The sequence below is a fragment of the Portunus trituberculatus genome, chromosome 46 (genome assembly GCF_017591435.1).
Source record: "Portunus trituberculatus isolate SZX2019 chromosome 46, ASM1759143v1, whole genome shotgun sequence".
NCBI lineage: Eukaryota > Metazoa > Arthropoda > Malacostraca > Decapoda > Portunidae > Portunus > Portunus trituberculatus.
Window position 1 is genome coordinate 24,622,639 of NC_059300.1, and position 13,505 is coordinate 24,636,143.

General features: G+C 38.2%; 1 protein-coding gene across 7 annotated transcripts in view; it reads right to left on the bottom strand.

Moving 5' to 3' along the window:
• LOC123520011 (polycomb protein Asx-like) overlaps positions 1-13,505 on the bottom strand; it is a 141,764-nt gene that overhangs the window by 76,806 nt on the left and 51,453 nt on the right. The window lies entirely within an intron of this gene.

Here is a 13,505-nt window from a genome sequence, read left to right on the forward strand (position 1 = left end):
TCCAGTATAGGGTTCAAAAGAATAATACCAAGTTACCAGGCATTTCATATGGATGGTGATTTGTCTTCTGACGAATAGCCTCCCTCCTCCTTCTCCTCCTCTTAACACTTCTCTCTTCCTCTTCTATATTATCCATCACCAGCCTTCACTTACATTAAGTACAAATATAAATTATTAAAAATACATTGAAATATTTGTAATATAAAGATTTTGCTAAAGTTAGAAGAAATTACCTTATTTATTTATCAGTGGTCAAACTTTTTGATACTCGAACAACCATTTGGAACGGATTAAGTTCAAGTATTGAGTCTCCACTGTATTCTTTTAAACACATTTCAAGTTTCTTCATAAATGCAAATTTTGTATAGTCAGGACAAAGATGAAGAATAAATAAATAAACAATAAATAAAATAAATAAATAAACAATAAATAAATAAATAAATAAATAAATTATATAAATATATATATATATATATATATATATATATATATATATATATATATATATATATATATATATATATATACTCGTACAGTATCCACAAAAACTATAGAGCGCCCCTCCCCCTCAAAGGTAAAAAAAACTCAAACATAATGAGAATGTTATGAAAATAAGCAATACTAATGTTTTAGCACTTGGTCATCTGTCCTTTAGCTTTAATGACCATTTGTAGATGTTTTGGCATTGAATCAGATAGGTTTCTGAAGTAATCCAGCTCCATTTCTGTGGTCCACATTTTCAAGATCTCGTGGGAGAGCCGCGGTACAGATGATGTGTTGCAGGTTGAGAGCCGATTTTTCAAATAATTCCAACAATTCTCAATTGGATTTAAGTCAGGAGAGTTACCTGGCCACTCAATAAGCTCAACATTATGATCAGACAACCATTTCATCACTTTTTTTGCCTTGTGACATGGTGCATTATCCTGCAAAAGATTCTCACATCCATGAATTTCATAAAAAGACAACATATGGTCATCTAGCGCTTTGATATAGTTGTCAGCTCTCATTGTCACGTTTTTCGGAAGGAAAAACAACCCTGCACGACCCCCTGTACCACTAAATGAACCCCACACCATCACACTGTCAGGATGCTTCACTGTTTTGCAAGTGTACTGAGGAGAGCAACGATTGGAATTCTTGGGACATCTGATCCTCCTTGGCCGTGGTCTTACACATTTCAAGGTACTTTCGTCACTGAAAAGTACCTTCCTCCACTGTTCAGCAGTCCAGTCTTTGTATTTGCATGCAAACGCAAGTCTTTTCTTCACCATTGATGGTGTTAGGAGTGGTTTGGCAGCAGGCTTGTACGTGGGTAGGCCAAGCTCCTTCTGCAACCGATGTTGTATGGTTCGTTCTGACACTCCTTGCAGCAAAGTCGGATGGATTCTTTTGAGTTCACCTGCTGTAATCTCTGGATTATTGAATGTTTTACGTCGTAGGATGTTGTCAGTACACTTAGAGGTCTTTCTAAGCCTTCCAGAGACAGGTTTTCGAGGTGGTACGACATTGGGTGGGAGACCACGAGAGGTAGTGACCAGACGTCGAATGGTGCTCTCAACCCGCCCTGTACATCTTGAAATTTTTTTCGTCGACACATTTTCAGTCTTCCAGGCCAAAATACGAGCCTTTTCCTCTCTGCTAAGGTTAGTAGGAGCCATCAGGATGCTTGTCTCCTAAAACTGTAGCACCACAAAGCGTAACAATGAAAATAGGGGGTAGGAGGCAGGAGCTAACAGTAACATAAACTCCCTCCATAAGAGCTCGATGAGCACTGAGGCGGGAAAACGGAAGCTGAGTGCGCTGCCAGATTGCCAGTTGAGTTGCCAAATGTGAAATTATAATAAGCAGATGCCTGACAGCAGCGGAAAAAACAACAAATTCAGAGCGCTTTTTAGCATCGATTTCAATGGGGAGCACTCTATACTTTTTGCAGATACTGTATATATATATATATATATATATATATATATATATATATATATATATATATATATATATATATATATATATATATATATATATATATATATATATATATATATATATATATATATATATATACAGTGATCCCTCATTTATCGCAGTTAATGGATACCAGAACCCCCTGCGAAAGGTGAAAAACCGCGAAGTAGGATTTGCCCCCCCTCTCAGGAATTTTGGTGCATGTGTATGTGGGTACCAGAATGGTTAAAATATGTTAACAGTATTTATACTTAACATATACAGTATTTTACTTAAATCTATTCAATTATAAAACCTTATACAGTAAGTATACATTTACTCTCTCTTTTTATCTCTATCTCTTCCCTCCTCTCACATGATATGTAACACTCACCCCTCTTCTGCCCTCTTTGATCATATGCAAAAATTTCACTTTTTCACTGATGGTCATCATCTTCCTCTTCCTCTTGGGCTCACTAGAGGAAGCTTTCACAGGGGCACAGGGCTTAGGCAGCATTGTAAGGGCTTAACGACTTAAACAAAAAAAAGTTGTCGCGAACACAACACTAAGATACAGTATGCAAGACAGTCTACAGCGTGGACGAGACTGGCAAGATACAACCAAGGCCCATGGAATAGAAGATCGACCTACGAGGCATTCAAAATGGATCTAATATGCACATCCGTTGCGTCAGCGGGTTCACAAGTAGTCAGAGCGGGGACATTGGTTCAGTTAGCAAGCTGCCTGGTAGGTGTTTACGTGCTTCTCTCTCTCCCATTCTCTCTCTGTTCCCCACCAACATCAGTCACAATGCCAAGTTGTGCAGTGCGTGACTGTTTTGATTATCAGTAGTATATAATACGTAGTATGTAGTATGTGATAAATGAAAACCATTATTTTATTTTTTCTGGTAATTTTGCACCTTAAGACATTAGCAAATTTCTGATGTTTAGTTATTGAGAAGTAAATTTCTGATGTCTAGTTACTGAGAGGTCCCTATTCAGTTACTTGTGTAGATATAAATTACCTCAGATATATATGTAACGTAAACATTAAATAATAATAACAACAATAATAATAATAATAATAATAATAATAATAATAATAATAATAATAACGAAGATAGCAACACTACATTAAAGTTAATAATAATAAGAGCAAAAGTTTAATAATAGTAACAATAATAATAGTAATAGTAATAATAATAATAATAATAATAATAATAATAATAATAATAATAATAATAATAATAATAATAATAATAATAATAATAATAATAATAATAATAATAATAATAATAATAATAATAATAACAATAATTAATAACAGCCAGAGTATTGAGATCATTAAATATGATAATGATACAACGGTCAAAGAGAGAGAGAGAGAGAGAGAGAGAGAGAGAGAGAGAGAGAGAGAGAGAGAGAGAGAGAGAGAGAGAGAGAGAGAGAGAGAGAGAGAGAGAGAGAGAGAGAGACTTGCTGGCAAGCAGAGGGTGTGGAGTGGGGTTCCATGTCAACTGAACCAGTGCCACTTGCACCAGTACCACATGCACCAGTGCCAACTGAACCAGTAGACAACTGAACCAGTAGACAACTGAACCAGTGGTCTACTGAACCAGTGGTCAACTGAACCAGTAACCATTTGAACCAGCGACCATCCGAACCAGTGCAACTTGAACCAGTGCAAACTGAACCAGTACTACTTGAACCAGTACTATTTCAACCAGTGACCATCTGAACCAGTGGTCATCTGAACCAGTGGTCAACTGAACCAGTAGTCAAGTGAACCAGTGGTCATTTGAACCAGTGGTCATTTGAACCAGTAACCATCTGAACCAGTGTAAACTGAACCAGTACTATTTCAACCAGTACTATTTCAACCAGTGACCATCTGAACCAGTGGTCATCTGAACCAGTGCTACTTGAACCAGTGCAAATTGAACCAGTACTAATTCAACCAGTGACCATCTGAACCAGTGGTCATCTGAACCAGTGCAACTTGAACCAGTGCAAACTGAACCAGTAGTACTTGAACCAGTACTATTTCAGCCAGTGACCGTGTAATACAATTTAACCCTTTTTCGAAGGCCGATGGTACTGTACTCCGTTGTGTAACCCTTTCATTACAGGTGTAACTCGTTTATGTTAGCATCCTCCCTGCACCAGCTTAAACCACGCATACTGAATTAAAACAACAAATTATCCTAGGCTTTGCATTGAATTAAAACAAGAAATAACCCTAGGCTTTGTACTGAATTAAAGCAAAAAATAACCCTAGGCTTTGTACTGAATTAAAGCAAAAAATAATCCTAGGCTTTGTATTGAATTAAAACAAGAAATAAGCCTAGGCTTTGTACTGAATTAAAACAAGAAATAACCCTAGGTTTGTACTTAATTAAAGCAGGAAATAATCCTAGGATTTGTACTGAATTTGTACTATTTCAGCCAGTGACCGTGTAATACAATTTAACCCTTTTTCGAAGGCCGATGGTACTGTGCTCCGTTGTGTAACCCTGGCAAGAATGCCAGTTAAATCTGCCATTGAACGACGTATTAGACGAACACGCCAAAAAGAGGAGAACATCCAACCACCTCCTCAGTCTCGAAACTTTGAGATACCTAATGATTATGCAGACATTGTCATGTATGATTCTGGAGTCGATGATCCTCAAAGAATGTTAGCCTTTGGGAGACATGATTTGGTAAATTGCCTTCAGAGTGAGTTATGGATTGGGGATGGAACATTTGAGACTACCCCATTGATTTTCTTTCAGTTGTATACTATTCACGCCAAGATAGGAAACTCCTATCCCCCTTGTATATATTTTCTCTTGCCAAACAAAACAGCTGAAACATACACACGTATGATTGAAATTTTAAAAATGTTGCATCCAGGTCTCAACCCTTCTACTATCTTACTTGATTTTGAGTTGGCGGCAATAAATGCTTTCAAAAATGAGTTTCCTCTAGCAAGAGTATCTGGATGTTTCTTTCATTTAAATCAGTCTGTGATAAGAAAGGTAAATGAATTGGGATTGAAGGTCAGGTATGAAACAGACCGTGATTTTGCAATGACTGTCAAGTCCCTTCCAGCACTTGCTTTTGTACCAATTGATGAAGTACCTGAGGTCTTTGAAGAGTTGGGAGCTGCTTTTCCAGATGAGGCTGAATGCAATGACCTAATTGCATATTTTGAATCTACATACGTACGTGGACCTCGAGTAGGAGGAAGGGCAAGAAACCCAAGATTTGAACCACAGCTATGGAATCATTACGAGGATGCCCAAATATGTGCACCAAAAACCACTAATTGCACGGAAGGGTTTCATAATTCGCTCAAGTCACTTTTTATGTGCTCTCATCCAACAATGTGGTCTTTCATGAATGGTATCAGAAAAGACATTGCAGTTCATAGGCTAACAATGCAAAATGCCCAAGCTGTCAATCTTGAGAGGCCAAGAAATAGATATGTACTTTTAGCAAACAGACTAGCAGTTAAAGTTAGATCTTATGGTGAAGAAGCCGACAAGTTACGATATTTGAGAGCAATTGCCCACATGCAAGTTGTTGGGTAGAAAATAAGATTTAGTGCTGTGCAACTATATACAGTACTTACCTTGTTACCATAGAGTAACCAAACGTTATACTGCATTTTATTTATATTTCTTCAACTTTATTTTTCTTCAAGATCTGAATATAATTAGTTTACTCACAATTCAGAGTAGTTTTTATTCCATAAAAAATGTGCGAGTTCAGCAGAATTTGTTGTGACTCAACTGTATTTTTATTTCCTTCGAAACCTACATTAAAATGGTCACACTTCATTTACAAACACAAAGTGAAAAATATTTCACAAAAGTAATAAATAAAAATAAATAAAACAAGAAAAGGAAATATAAAAACTGTTATAAGCTAGAAAAAGAAAAAAAAACTAAAATAAAAAAGTAAAAAAAAAATAAATAAATAAATAAAAATATAATGTATGATTGCACGGAAGGGTTTCATAATTCGCTCAAGTCACTTTTTATGTGCTCTCATCCAACAATGTGGTCTTTCATGAATGGTATCAGAAAAGACATTGCAGTTCATAGGCTAACAATGCAAAATGCCCAAGCTGTCAATCTTGAGAGGCCAAGAAATACATATGTACTTTTAGCAAACAGACTAGACTAGCAGTTAAAGTTAGATCTTATGGTGAAGAAGCCGACAAGTTACTTTAAATAAGTACTAACCTAGGGTTATTTCTTGTTTTAATTCAGTACAAAGCCTAGGCTTATTTCTTGTTTTAATTCAATACAAAGCCTAGGATTATTTTTTGCTTTAATTCAGTACAAAGCCTAGGGTTATTTTTTGCTTTAATTCAGTACAAAGCCTAGGGTTATTTCTTGTTTTAATTCAATGCAAAGCCTAGGATAATTTGTTGTTTTAATTCAGTATGCGTGGTTTAAGCTGGTACTGCATTTTATTTATATTTCTTCAACTTTATTTTTCTTCAAGATCTGAATATAATTAGTTTACTTACAATTCAGAGTATTTTTTATTCCATAAAATATGTGCGAGTTCAGCAGAATTTGTTGTGACTCAACTGTATTTTTATTTCCTTCGGAAACCTACATTAAAATGGTCACACTTCATTTACAAACACAAAGTGAAAAATATTTCACAAAAAGTAATAAATAAAAATAAATAAAACAAGAAAAGGAAATATAAAAACTGTTATAAGCTAGGAAAAGAAAAAAAAAAACTAAAAGAAAAAAGTAAAAAAAAAAAAAATAATAATAATAATAATATAATATAAAAAAAAAAAAAAGGTCCGCGACAGCATCCCGACTCCACGTGTCGCAGGACTGGGACCAGCTCAAAATAAAAATGGCTTTGCATAAGCGCGTGGTTTAAGCTGGTGCAGGGAGGATGCTAACATAAACGAGTTACACCTGTAATGAAAGGGTTACACAACGGAGCACAGTACCATCGGCCTTCGAAAAAGGGTTAAATTGTATTACACGGTCACTGGCTGAAATAGTACAAATTCAGTACAAATCCTAGGATTATTTCCTGCTTTAATTAAGTACAAACCTAGGGTTATTTCTTGTTTTAATTCAGTACAAAGCCTAGGCTTATTTCTTGTTTTAATTCAATACAAAGCCTAGGATTATTTTTGCTTTAATTCAGTACAAAGCCTAGGGTTATTTTTGCTTTAATTCAGTACAAAGCCTAGGGTTATTTCTTGTTTTAATTCAATGCAAAGCCTAGGATAATTTGTTGTTTTAATTCAGTATGCGTGGTTTAAGCTGGTGCAGGGAGGATGCTAACATAAACGAGTTACACCTGTAATGAAAGGGTTACACAACGGAGTACAGTACCATCGGCCTTCGAAAAAGGGTTAAATTGTATTACACGGTCACTGGCTGAAATAGTACTGGTTCAAGTACTACTGGTTCAGTTTGCACTGGTTCAAGTTGCACTGGTTCAGATGACCACTGGTTCAGATGGTCACTGGTTGAATTAGTACTGGTTCAAGTACTACTGGTTCAGTTTGCACTGGTTCAAGTTGCACTGGTTCAGATGACCACTGGTTCAGATGGTCACTGGTTGAATTAGTACTGGTTCAAGTAGTAGTACTGGTTCAGTTTGCACTGGTTCAAGTAGCACTGGTTCAGATGACCACTGGTTCAGATGGTCACTGGTTGAAATAGTACTGGTTCAAGTAGTACTGGTTCAGTTTACACTGGTTCAGATGGTTACTGGTTCAAATGACCACTGGTTCACTTGACAACTGGTTCAGTTGACCACTGGTTCAGTTGACCACTGGTTCAGTTGGCACTGGTGCATGTGGTACTGGTGCAAGTGGCACTGGTTCAGTTGACCGGCAACCGTGGAGTGGTAATAGAAGGCAGAGAAGCCTTCACAAAACTTGTCTCCTGTGCCAGGTAAGTATGATTTGCTCAGCGGGCGAGGGAGAGCGTGAGGTTTCCGTGCAAGAAAGACACGTCATGGGAGGAAGCTCCCCTGTTGGTGAACCTGCTGACGTCACTATGACGTCAGCAGGTTCACCCCCTTAGAGCTGCACGTAAGGTCGACCTTCTATTCTATGGGCCTTGAATACAACAAGGGAAGATGTTGGGTGAGTCTGCATATGTATACGAACAATACATGTACAGTGCTTTACGTACATTCTCATCGTTATTACACACCAACTTACCGAATTACTGTGCGTACAGCAATAATAAGTGATGCCACAGACCCCGAGATATATCAAAAACATCGCAGAATGTATCTATGAGTATGTATAAAAACTGCGAAACAGTGAAGCCGCGAAAGTCGAACCGCGAAATAGTAAGGGAACACTGTTCGTATATATATATATATATATATATATATATATATATATATATATATATATATATATATATATATATATATATATATATACAGGGGATCCTCGTGATTCGACCGTTCACAGTTTGAATTATCGTCAATTCGAACTCAGTTAATTAATACCTTAATTCTGACAAACAGGGAAGAGGCAGTTACACAGGTGGAGGTTGGAGGCCATTTAGTTAACAGCGATCACAAAGAAGTAAGGTATACATTGAAATGGCATGAAACTTTTAGAAAACAAAACAAAAGAAGAGTACCTGACTTCAGAAAGGCTAATTTCGATGGATTAAGGGAGTACTTACAAATCGCTTGGCAGGGGCAAGGTGGATCTAGTCAGGTAGAAGGAAGGGAGGACCAGGGAAGAGTGGGGATGTGTGAAGTCGTGGATGGGACGGAGAGAGTGAGGGGGAGGGGCAAGCTGGGGGGTATCCCTGTCAGCTGACGATTAGTGAGCCATACCGAGTTCCTACATAAAATACGTGACGATCAGATAGCCAACATTCCATATAAAACAATAGAATCACGAAGCAACGATCCTAAGTGGATGACAGACAGATTAAAGCGATGCATAGGGCAAAAAAGGAATATATATATGAGGCTAAAGGCAAGCTTTAAGGCCACTATACTAAGAGGTTAACGAGGAAAGCTAAAAGTGAATACGAGTTGAGGGTAGCCAGCCAAGCAAAGACGAACCCTAGGGATTTTTTCAATTATATGAGACGAAAAGCAGAGACAAAATAGGTCCCGTAAGGACAACAAATGGTGAAATGGCTAGTTCTGCGGAAGAGATTAGTACAATCATGAACGAGTACCTTTTAACTGTCTTCACCCAAGAGAACACACTGGAAATCCCAGATAGCGATGAGGTATTTAGGGCAGAGAATAGTGAAAGGCTGACAGATATCCTTATAACTAAGGCAATGGTAGAACAGGAGATAGATAAACTAAAGAAATTCAAGTCACCGGGGCGTGATGAAGTATATCCAAGGATTCTAAAGGAATGCAAAGACGTCGTAAGCGAGCCTTTAGTGCCACTTTTTAAGATGTCACTGGAGTCCGGTGAGATACCGATAATGTGGAGAGAAGCTAATGTGGTTCCTATATTTAAGAAGGGAGATAAAACCCTAACATCTAATTACAGCCCTGTCAGCTTAACTTCAGTTGTGGGTAAACTAATGGAATCAATAATAGCGAAAAACATTAGGGAACACCTAGACAAACACGGCTTGATAAATCACACACAACATAGATTTACGAAGGGGAAGTCGTATCTTACCAACTTATTGAGTTTTTATAGTAAGGTTTATGAGCCGGCAGATAAAGGTGATAGTTATGACATTCTATACTTAGATTTCAGTAAAGCCTTTGACAAAAGTACTTCACCAGAGGCTCTTAAAAAAGGTTAAAGCACACGGTATAGAGGGTAGAATATTAAGCTGGATTAAACCGTGGTTAGACGACAGGCGCCAAAGGGTAGTAATTAATGGTTCGACTTCTGAGTGGGGAGAAGTAGTTAGTGGGGTGCCACAGGGCTCAGTTTTAGAGCCATTATTATTTCTAATATATATCAACGACTTGGATAGTGGAATTAATAGTGATATCAGCAAATTTGCAGACGACACAAAAATAGGTAGATTAATTAGGTCCAATTCAGATGCCACGGCTTTGCAAGCTGACTTCGATAGGATGAAAGAATGAACATTTAGATGGCTATTGCAGTTCAGTACAAGGAAGCAATGTATCGAGGCCAGAAATAAGGCGAATAGAGTATTACGTTTCATCTTTAGAAGTGTTAACACCTTCAATACGGTGACGCCTACGTGGGCGTCATGAAGCCCCAGTAGCAAATACGGTGATGCCAACGTAGAGGTCATATTTCTTTTCTGAGCTTTCTTCAGTTCAGTTGTCCCGTATAGTGTGTTGGATACCAACTACACACGCCGTATGCTGTCCTTGAAATCCTAGTGCTCCTCCCACCATCCTTGTCTCCACCAATCACTAAAGATAAGCTACATGCGTCCCGCCTTGTGTCTAAAATTACCCAATGGCATAGACTGTTCCCATCTCTCTCTCTCTCTCTCTCTCTCTCTCTCTCTCTCTCTCTCTCTCCCTCTCCCCCCATCTTCCTTCCTCCCCATCTTCCTTCCCTCCCTCCCCTCTCCTCTCGAAGATAAGTTACATCGTCCCACCTTGTAACATTCGTGGCTACACACACACACACACACACACACACACACACACACACACACACACACACACACACACACACACACACACACACACACACACACACACACACACACACACATATGGAGATGGGGCCACACGAGCATAAAGCCCAGGCCCTGTAAAACTACAACTAGGTAAATACAACTAGGTAAACACACACACACACACACACACACACACACACACACACACACACACACACACACACACGAATACAAAAAACAAATTTTCTAATTTTCTCTCTCTCTCTCTCTCTCTCTCTCTCTCTCTCTCTCTTCCTTCCCTCCCTCCCCTCTTCCTCTCGAAGATAAGCTACATACGTCCCGCTTGTGTCTAAAATATTAGCAAATGTCACACACTCTCTCTCTCTCTCTTTTTCTCCGAAGAGAGAAGCGTCCACTTTCCTCTTTGAAGGCGATATAGTGACTAAAAAATAGCAGCATAATACACAAAGACGACAAGTATGACAAGCTTGCACGAGTTTCCCGTGCTCGGGCGCGCGGCACTACCACCTGTATATCATACAGGCGGGCTTTTTTAACATCCAGCGCGAAGGGGTTAATCCCTGACTTAAACTTCCATTGAGAGTAAACCAAAGCGAGAGTGCATCATAGTACAGTAAAAGGTTTAATGAAAGTAAAAATTATGAAGTTAAACATTTAGGCAGTTTAATTTAAGTCATTATAATGTACACTAATGTATGTATGTACGTAACTTTATAATGTTGATGATCTTAAATTTATGAAGGAAGGGAGAGTGAAATGGGAAAGACACTAACTGGCAACCTGTGGAATGTAAACAAAGGGCGCATCATTGTATCACATACAAAACGTATGTACCACATTTCCACAAGGCTTTCCATTTTATCCATTGTAGAGTCACGAGTTCAGGTGGTTCTTTTAGCTTGGAAGGAAGATATGGTCTCACCAGCCTTCATAATAGAGTCTGCTGACTTGAAAATAGTAGACAGTAAATGGAGTCAAGATGGTGGCGAGCAATGCTATAGTTTCATCGCCTCTCGTGTCTGTGAATAATATCCAGCTTTACTTTGAGAGTAAGAGACTTCCTGGTCTTTTTAGGAACGTTAGGCCACACTGTAGAGTGTTTTGGTGGTAAGTTGAGCGAGGGAAGACAAGATGTTGCTGATGCTGTTATTGTTTTGAACAGGGGAGTGAGTGCTGCGCGTGTTTTCCACGAGAGGCTTGATCTTGATCTTGATTCCACAGGTGTCCCAGGATTTCTCCTGAGGCAGGCCTTAGTATCGGCAGCTCCTTGTGTATTGAAAAGCCTGTCGGCTTGCGTGATACGGTGTGGCTTTCAAACTTGGAAAAAATTACCTGGATAAAACTTCGTTAAAGTGAGTTTGGTGTTCGTTAAACGAGCAGATGGTAGTAAAATAAAACCTTCGTTGTGGCAAAATTTCGTTGTGTGAACCTTCGTTAAGCAGGGGTTACCTGTACAGTGTTTCCTCGCTATTTCACGGTTCAACTTTCGCGGTTTTGATACATACTCGTAGATACGTTCTGTGGATTTTTCACTATAACATGGGGTCTGTGGCTTCACTTACAAATACTGTACGTACAGTAATTCAGTAAGTTGGTGTAATAACGACAGCAATGTACGTAAAGCACTGTACATGTATTTTTAGTATTGTTAGTATGAGTCACTCTTAATTTATTGTCTCCTCCACGACCTCCTCTTTTTTTCCTTAGGTACCACTTCTTTAGTCTCATATCCAGAACGCTCCAGTAAAAATTCTTCTTCTCTATCTCTGTCCTTTTCTCGTTTTTTTCCTTAGCTTCACTTCTTAGCACTTTCTCCTTTTCCCTTTCCTCTAAGTTCATATCTCTTTTTATCCATATTTCCTTGTGATCAATATCATCACCCAGTTTCCCTTCTCTAGCCATAATTTCCTCTACAGCCACTTGAGATCTCATTTTCTCCTTCATTGGTCTCTTACCCCCCTTCACTGTATCTTCCCAGCCTAATCACTTCCTCTACCTCCTGGTCAAATTCTTGTGTGCAGTCTTGTACTCGTTTGATAACAGTTTTGGCCATTTCCCTTACTTCACGTTCCCTTGTGAATTTGGTTGGATTTTTCTTTTTCCTCATCCCGTAAATCATGAAGCTTTTTTTCTTGTCCATTGCATCCCCCACCAAATCTTCCTTTTCCTTAAAAACTTCTATTACAGCAAGTTTTGTGTTCTGCTGAATTTGTCTCATCACCACTTCTGAAAATTATACTTTTTCCTCTTCTTGTTCCTGTTTCCATTCATTTCTTAATTCTTTCAATTTGTTATCACCTAGAACACCTTCTACCTTGTCTGTAATCACGTTCTGCACTTTATCCTGCAAGCTCTTTAACCCTTAAACTGCTAATTCCTAACTGCTGAATGCTTTGGTGCGCCTAAAATATAAACATTCCCATGTCAGAAAAAATATATTTTGAATTGTATGCCATGAATAGCAATCATCCAAAATGCAGTAATACCAAAGTTTTGAATCTGTAAATAAATAAATAGAGCAAGAAATAGGCCTACAAAACTTCATGGGCTTTGAAAAGTGCAGGGAAGTAGTGACACGGGTGCACTGTATGGTCCGGGTTGGGAGCTGAGCAATACCAAGCTGAGCCGTTTTCTACGCGCTCGCTCTCTCTCTCTCTCTCTCTCTACATATATATATATATACATATATATATATATATATATATATATATATATATATATATATATATATATATATATATATATAAAGTCCCGGTTACGTACGGTCTCGAAATTACGTCAAACTCGTAGTTACGTCAGTTCACTACAAGGCAATTTAAGATTAAAAAAATTGAAAATTTATAAATTGTAAAGTGCAGGATTTATTGTTATTGTTGGTGGTTGCCCGCCACACCGCCCGCCTCACGCTTGAATACAATAACACCCTGCCTCAGTTCCACCACA